Source organism: Rhinopithecus bieti, unplaced genomic scaffold (assembly GCF_001698545.2).
Source record: "Rhinopithecus bieti isolate Rb0 unplaced genomic scaffold, ASM169854v2 scaffold_1853, whole genome shotgun sequence".
NCBI lineage: Eukaryota > Metazoa > Chordata > Mammalia > Primates > Cercopithecidae > Rhinopithecus > Rhinopithecus bieti.
Genome location: NW_016804151.1, coordinates 149,884 through 159,105, shown reverse-complemented (window position 1 = coordinate 159,105; position 9,222 = coordinate 149,884). Strand labels below are relative to the sequence as shown.

The 9,222-nt window shown below is 37.3% G+C and overlaps 1 pseudogene; it reads right to left on the bottom strand.

Annotated features, from left to right (window-relative positions):
- Positions 1-5,225: 5,225 nt before the first annotated feature.
- LOC108526217 (alkylated DNA repair protein alkB homolog 8-like) lies at positions 5,226-6,577 on the bottom strand (annotated as a pseudogene).
- Between the last annotated feature and the right edge of the window lie 2,645 nt (positions 6,578-9,222).

Genomic DNA, 9,222 nt, shown 5'->3' with positions numbered 1-9,222 from the left:
ATAAACTGCACTTAACTCCCAGTCATGAAATATAGTAAAATTTCAAAAAACAGTTTTCCTATCAACTATATTTCGATGTCACTTAGAATTATAACATCTCACTCATTTTATCTAGTTAACCCCTTCATTAAGCAAGCGATACTTAGCATAAACTGGTATATGTCTAATTTTGAGGAATTATCCTTCATGCCTTTTGAAGACAGTAATCTTCATCTCTGAAATGTGAGAGTATGATAGATTTCAAATCACTTGTATAGCTCTGTGGCCTTGGGCAAGTCACTTAACCTTTCCAATTCTTGGTTTACTCATTAATAAAATAGGGATAAATATACTATTACTATCTGTCTGGCTTTTTTTTTTTTTTTTTAAAAAAAACAAGAATTAGAGGATTAAAGGGCATGCACACATAAATATGTTTATGCATATGTACATATAAAATGTGGCATGTAGTTAAAAATGAGCAAATTGACTTGTAGATAAAATTAAAACAAGCCATAGGTTCATGAAGTTTTCTAGGACTGCAATTCAGACGACATGATTTTCTCTGCTCTCATTTTACATAGAACTCCTTTTCAGTTTTTAATGCTACACAAATAGCATTAAAATAATGCAAAGAAAAGATTGTGAATACTTTAGGAAGCAATACGATTCCTACAGCCTTATTCATTTAAAGACAGGCACGACACACCCAATTCCACCTTGGCTTCCAATGTTTTATCTCTCTAGGAGGTGAAAAGGCCACCTATTCTTTGCTGTCCTTCACAAGAATATATCTATAGTAGACACATTTATTAGTACTGTCTCTCTTTAGCCTATCCTTTGCTTGCCACAGCTTTCCGCAGAGCCCCTTTTTATTTTCTATTTATTATTATTATTATTATTTTTTAGAGAGGGAGTCCCGTTCTGTCACCCAGGCTGGAGTACAGTGGCGATACCTCGGCTCACTGCAACCTCTGTCCCCCGGGTTCAAGCGATTCTTCTGTCTCAGCCTCCCGAGTAGCTGGGATTACAGGCGCCTGCCACTGCACCCAGCTAATTTTTTGTATTTTTAGTAGAGACGGGGTTTCACCATCTTGGCCAGGCTGGTCTTGAACTCCTGGCCTCGTGATCCACTCGCCTTGGCCTCCCAAAGTGCTGGGATTACAGACGTGAGCCACCGTGCCCAGCCTGGAGCCCCTTTTTAAATCTTCAGAATCTCAGATGCCCAGGCTCTGGTTGGGGGAGTGGACATTCTCTATTGTCCCCTCTGAATCACAAAACTGCTAAGAAGAAACTTTCATCCCTGGATGGTTACTAGATTATTGTTGCTGTTGGAGGATGTGAGTGGAAGACTTCACATTCTGCTGTCTTGCTCTACATTTTCTTTATATTTTAAAGAAATTTTTGTTTTATTCTAATTGACTTACTGGAGGCAAGACATATATGTCTTGTGACACATGTTGTCATGTCTGATGATGCATAATGGTTGAAAGACTTCTATGAAATGACAGTGGCTTTTGGAGACCCAGACTTGATCATCAAAGCTATGATGGAACATTACAAAGATGTGGATTCTTTAGGGTCCATATTCTGAAGCTAATATCTCGTAAAGAGTCGAGTGAACAACAATTAGTGCAGGCAGTGCTAAATGAAGCTGACAGTCTGTTGCACCTTCTGCTACAAGTTCAAAAAGTGTCTCAAACTTTTTTAGTTTCACAGCCAGAGGAATTCTGTGTTTATTTCCAAAGATATATATATTTTTTCATATGTTTTTAGCTATCTTTGTCATGTATGTGTGGGCTCTAAGTCAGCGATGTTAAATTATGTAAAATGTTTTCTTTAATGGGGCTGTCAATTGTTAACTTCAATAATGATGATGGTGATGATAAAATAAAGTACTTTCAGTTTTCTTGAGATAAAAAATATATGCTGTTTGATCAGGTGATTTTACTCTTGGGAATATATTTTATAAAAATACAAATATAAGCATGCTTGAACAAATTGTATAAAAAAGTTTATTTCAGTTTTGTTCAAAGTATCAAAATGAGACAGAATGAATGCTTTTGTTAGAGAAATGAAAAAATCATTCTGTGTAAATTAGAGCTAACAGATAGCTTGGAGAAATACCCCATTAAAGTACTGGAAAGGAAAAAAGCAACATGCAAAAAAGTGCTTATAATGTGATCCTTTTTTCAAAATGAATGTTGATTTTAAAATTCTGTATAAATGTGAACACAAACACACATAGACATATGATCTGTAGTGGATTTTGATCAGGGAGAAAATATGAATGTATATATAAGAAGTTTTAGTATGCCTTACCTTTGGGGGTTGTCATATGTGAGTAGATGAAAGAGCTTAGACTAAATAAATAGGAAAACTAAACTAAAAAAATTGTGATAGGGAAAAAAATAAAACCAAAACATTTTAGAACTTAGGTAATAAAAGGCTGTCTATTTAATCCTGGAACTAACAAGCAAGTGCAAACAATGTTTCTCTGTGACCACTCACTGTGGTTTTTGACATTTGGTTGCCCTGTTGAGAAACACCAAGTTAAAGTCAGGTCCAATGATAGGTCCGGAGTGGTCACCCTACTTGTTCCTTTACAAAGGGGCAAGGTCTCTGCTCCTCACATTGCCACTATTGCCCCAGGGGCAGGAAAACCAAGAGAGCCATGATTAAGGAAAATAAATGAAGGAGAGCTTATCTTACAACTCTGAGTTCCCATCTGAGAGCCTTCCGTGGCAGCTGCTGATGTTATAAATAACCCTAAGTTACCAGGAAAATGGCAGCCATTACCAGAGCCTTCCAGAGCAGGAGCCTTATGGAATAAGAAAGATCACTTTTAAGGCTCATTAGAGGAAGAACCCTTGTGTTGGTTGCTTTGGTAATTGTGAGCGAGTAGAGGTGAGGGGACAAGATAGCCTTTTAGGCTCCATTCCATTTCTCATATTCTATCAGCTGGAACTGGGTTGCTGTATAAGGGCCAAAAAGACTTTCCAGGCTAGTTTTGGACCCATGACGAACAAGGATAGTAGTCTGAGTTTCACACCAGAGAATCTGACCATTTCATTCGTAGAGCCCACATACCGCACCTGAGAGTGATGGGCCAGCCAGGAACACACATGAAGGCCAAAGAAGAAGCAAAACAGAAACTCTATTGGCTGATGTTAGCCCGATACTCATGTCTGCATTGTAAAACAATAATTTTCAAAATGTACTTTCCACGTAGAATCATATAATTTTAGAACTTGAAAGAACTTTAAGGATTAAATGTATGAATGATCTCACTATGACATTTTGGGCCAGGCAATTTTTCTTTTTCTTTCTTTATTTTTTGAGTTGGAGTCTTGTTCTGTCACCCAGGCTGGAATGCTGTGGTGCGATCATGGCTCACTGTACCCTCCCGACTCTCCCGACTTCAGAATACCATCAAGAGGAGGATACCCATCATTTATTGGCCCATAAGTAATATAGAAGCCACTGAGACAGTATAATTAAAAAATGAGGAATGAGGGCAGTAGTTTGAGTTTCACACCAGAGAATCTGACCATTTCATTCTTAGAGTCCACATACTGCACCTGAGAGTGATGGACCACCCAGGAACACACAGGAAGGCAAAAGAGGCAGCAAAACAGGCACCCTACTAGCTGATGTTAGTGTGATATTCATGTCTGCCTTAGAGTTTATGAAAATGTTACATATTACAATAAAAAAAGTTACAGTGATGAGTAGTATAGCTTTTATAGATAGATTAATCAAGTTAATTTGAAGATAAGCATGTATTTGTTTTTTATTAACCAGGAATATTTCCTTTATTAAAATATGATAGAATTACTTCACTAAGATCCTACATAATTTAGTACATTCAGTGACACTTTGTAACAAAAGGTTATCTTCGAAACGGTGTACTCTTACCCAAGAATGACAAGCACTGCACAAATTACTTTAGTCGCTTTTAGAAACCTTCTCTTGTAGGAAAGTTGTAGGAGCCTACATTTATGAGGTCAGCCAACAGCAGCCAACTGAATGTTTCCTAATGAATCTCTACTTCCAAATTTTTCTCAGGAGCTCTCCTTTGGTAGTTTCTTATAAGTTTTTAATTAAAATGATAATTAATTTATTCTTTTTTTTTGAAAGAAAATGAGCATTTCTTTTTTATATATGATATGTTCAGGTAAATAATCAAACCTTTTGAAGAATCACACACACATTTTCTTGAACATAGTAGCTTTGCAGAATGCTGACATCACTCACAGTCCTGCAGGCGACTTCCTATTCTCCCTCACAGAACATGTAAGTAACGATGAAACACCGGACTTGGGCCATGCGATCATATGGGACCAAATGGCTCAACAGGTTCGTCTTTATCAGGGTTTCCCGTAAAGTACCAGGGAACCAATACAGTACCCGAGAACAAAAAGAAGTCCTGTTAATATGAATAGGCAGCTCGGAATTAGTAACTTGCCTTGAATTATATCCTCCCTCCTAAGAGTCATTAGTGGAGGGGACAGAAGATGCTGAGTCTTGACTGCCCACATCAGGCATTTGCTTCACAAGCATCCCCTGCACTGAGGTATAACTGCTTATCTCCTCTCTCTTTCCTTGGCTAGTTCTGTTTCCTGTAAGCTACTTGGACTTCTGTTTATTATGATATATTTTTGTTTCATGGCCCAGACGTAAATGAGTGCCTTCCCACTAGGTTTCAGGAGTCCAACATCTTCTTGAAGAGCTGTCACTCTATGTTCTGTTGTTGCAAAATGGGGAATAACAGCAATGGAGATTCAGGCATACCAAACCCACTGTGGACTGGTACTGACAATACATCACAAACAAAAGCCTGGAATTGTCTCACTCTACAAATGTCCACAAGGTTTTGACTCTGATCACAACCAATCAAATCTAACTCCTTATTGATGCCAAGGTGCTTTCTCCATTACCATATTCAGTATGAGCCACTATTAAACCACGTGGCAAAGCCTTCAAAAACTCAATGATGTGTGGCCAAGCAGTATGTCTCATGCTGTTGAAGTGCCCAGCAACCTATTCATAAACTTGATGGACGTACTCTTGCTCTAGTTATCAGGTTTCTTTGTCACTCTCTGGAAATGAGGGAGGAGTCTCTTTCCTCTGGCTATCACAAGCCAAAGGGTAACCCATGGGTCCGAAGGTATCTAGATTCTCCTGTCATCACCAGCCAACTCTAACAAGGCAACATAACTGGCACTGTGATACCATCTGCGTACTTAAAATCCATGACAGTCATGCCCAGCTTAATATTGATTTATGGTCAATTGTTCAGGTTTATGTTTAATGTTACCCTCCCTCAGCTATTTCTCCAAAAAGCGATCACAAACATCAGGAAGACCCCCAGGCAAAGGCTTATCTTTATCTACATTGTTGTTCTCACAGTGGAACTCATAACCAAAATGCTTTACTCTTCTGTGTTTCAAGCATTTTTGAAAATTTTGATGGTCCGTATCTTTTGTTCAATCAACACTTTCCAAAAGAATTTTCTCATCCTCAGAAGAAATTATTTCTTCTACTACTATGAGGCCTGGTAGTAAGGCTTGAGGCCCCAATTCCTTCCATTGTGCTTTTTCCACAAAATTCAAATACAGAATAATCTTTTATCCTAACTCATCCACTATTTCTTTCCCATTGAGGGTAACATAGGCTCTCTTAGGTTCTTCTGTAGTTTTGTATCTTTCAAATGAGAAGGGCTTGTTAGGTGGCATTAAGAGAGCATCCACCAGTCCACATTTCTCTAAAACCAGGAGTAGTTGGTTTCTACTCACACCATTACCTAAACCACCATTGGCAACAACTAGCCTCTCCTCTTCAGCTCAGGCTGGATTCAGATTCTCACCCTGCAAGTGCCTTGTTCTTCGCTACCCTCTCCACTCTAGAGCCAGAAAACTGTCATGGATACTTGCACAACGCCTCCTTTGGGCTTGGCCATGTTGGAGAAAAGCAGCATATGTTTGTTTATAGGAGACGTGGAATATTTGTAAGTTAGTTTTGTTGGCTTGACCTATGAGGTGCCGGAAGAGATTCAAATGTTCTTTGATCTTCTCACCAGAGAACAACAACAAAAAACTTGTTCGAGCACATAACTTAGCATTTTCTGTTGTGATGAAAATTAAAGTTGTTATATAATCTCTACTTTATAGTGAAATGGTATTTTTCTCCTTTATTCTTAGGAATTACTTCAACTCAAGTCCCTGTTTACTTTGGCATCTGAACTTTCACTTTATCCATTAGCTACAATTCCTTGGTTATCATTATCATTGCATAATTTTTTCTTTCTGAAGATGGATGATAGTTCTTACAGAGTGTAGGAGTCATGTCTTGCAGTCTAACTTGGATTTTCCTCAGCACTCAGCATGATGCCCTATGCATACATAGTTTATCACAAAATTATTTACTGAATGGTCAGAAGTTTTAAAAATGAGCCTATTTTAGAATAGGAAGCCTAGTACAGAGGAGAAGACTATGGTTTTTAGTAGTTTCTCCACAGTTAAGCCCGCTTAAATTCATAAAACATTGACAAATACTGTTTTACTGCTTCTCATTGACCTTTACCTATTGGTAACATTAACCCGTATATCTTTGCTGGGATTATGATGAGATCTGGAAAAAAAAGATAACAAAACTATTTTCTTTTCAAGCAGAGACCTCATATTCCTGGCAAATAAATCGACCTTGACACAATAAAACACAGTCATTAAACAATGAGATGAATGAATAAGGAGTAGAAAAAATTTATGTGTAATCTTCACAATGAAACTTGAAATTATCAGAAACTAATCTTGTTGGTCCTTTTAGTGGGCACCAAACCAATGAATTATTCAGAAAATTCATACATGAACAGAACGTCCAGTTTAAAACCTACCTAGTGCCAAGGTTGACAACTTCCTCAATACTAAGAGCCAGGAATAAGACTGAGGTATGCTTGTGGGTAACAGGATGGGACTTAATACATGGGCAAGGGATAAAATGAAGACAGGAGAGAAAATGAAGACAGAGAAAAGTCAAAGGAGAATAATTTAGCATCAGGCAGACCTAATTTGAAACTCAACCTCCAGTGAGTATCAGCTGCATGAACTTGAGAAAGTTATCTCCTTTCTTAAATTTGCTTTTTAAAAAAATCTGTAAAATAGGGATACTGTAAAAGGTGGTCACAGGAATAAATTAGCTGATGAATATGAAACAGCAAGTTTCTACTTGACAGAGAGTATTTTTGCACACAGGCTCATTTAGTGGCAAAGCACCATCTCCCTGGAAGAAAGCACAGCTGGTAAGAAAAATATTGGTACAAAATATACACTTCTGTTTCAGAGAAGCTTTTGTAGGTTAAAGCAGTATGTTTCGCAGCTTTTAGCAGAGGTAAGCACGGTGGCTCCAGAAAATAAGAGATGAATTACTTAAAGTGGACTTTGTTCAGTCACTTAAACTAAGCTAAACCAAATCTGTATTGCCCTGAAACATGCTTGAGAGCAATAGTTCTTAAATAGTGGACAGCAAGCTAATGTGAATGGATTACGAATCAAAATAAAACAGATTATCAGGCCTCATCCTGAGCCTACTGGGTCAAAAATGAAGGGTGAAGCCTAGAAAGGAGTCACTTCCCCTGAAACACTCTCCCCACCTACCACCACTCAAAGAAAGCAACAAACTTCCCTCACTGTGAGAATTGCTGAGTTTACAAATGAAGAGAGCCCAGTGTGCAAACTAAAACAAATTATACCAGATTTGGTACCCTTGATCACATGGGCTAGGGGTTTAGACTACACTGGTCAATTCCTCAACAAAGAGTAACTGGACATTTATATCAGCATCCTGCTTCACGTTTTTTAGACCAATGCTACTTATATTTATCTTAACTTAGCTATAGTGAAGGCCATCTGGTTTTTATCCCAGAGCGTGTGTTTGAGATACTCTTAAAAACTTGTGTGACTTGCATGAAGTTTAGAATTTGAAAGTTGCTTCTGCCACCTACTGGATGTTTGACCTTAGGTAAATTATTTAATCTTTCTGAGCTTCAATTTTCTCTTTCATAAAATGAAGATATTAATATGATTGCGTTGTAGTAGTAAATTCCTACATTAAATGAATCCTTTCTATTACACTCAGGATCCAGAAATCTCAAATAGACAAAACTCAGGGAAACAACATTTATATAATGCTGATTAACAAAGCCTGTTTCCATCTAGAAATGCAATAATCTATAAAACCACTTTTACAGAACTTGTCATAAAATAGGTTCTCAGAAATGCCAGTTTTTTTTTCTCTCTCCCTAACTTATGGCCACTTTTTATGTACTACCTTGCTTGTTATTTCGCATTGCATTATTATGATCTCTTGTATTATTACTTAATTTTCTATGTGTGCCTTGTTTTTCCAATTGCCTTTTAAACTCTTTGAAGAAAGCGAATACATCTTATATTCATGGTATTATTCCTAATGCCAAGCATGGAGCATTCCTAGTGCCAATCAGATAAAAGTGCTCAATAAAAATTTCAATTGATTGAGGGTGGAAATACTAAAAGATTGATGAAGAGAAGAGATGGGAGTTTATGGTGGGCAGAGTTAATGAAATACAGAGTAGCACTAATGCTAGGGATGTTTAGTCTCCCTCACAGTTGGGTTTTGGCTTCTGTGACATCCCATCTTCGTTACTCAAACTTCGTTTATATCATAATTTGAATGTATATATATATTTTTGAATGTGTATTTGGAAAGAATTTATATAATGAAAATATTTTAAAGTGATACATATTTGAAGCTAAAAGTAAGCTACACAGATTGGACCTAGGGTGTGTAGACTGGTAGATACCTCTCAATATCCCCCAGCAATTGAGTGCCATAAAAGTGTATAAGGGAGCTGAATCAAATACCTTATTTCAGAAATAGAGGGAGACCATGACTCTGAGAAAATTTGTATATGAAATTGGATTGTAAAGAATAAGTAGACTATGGCTAAGAATTTTAATTTTTGAAATGTCTTTTGTTTTAGTCAGACTACCACAACAGATAGCTGAAAAGAAAAAAAAAAAAAGTATCAGGTTAGTATACATAATGCTTGGTTGGTATTTCTATTTTCTGGCCTTCTCTGGTTCTCACATCTCTGGTCCTAACCCATTTCTGGGATATCGAAATAAAACTTCTCTCCAACCACAACTGTTGACTTTCTAACTTATAAGAATAAACGGTAGACCTGATCCAGATATTCCATTGGGG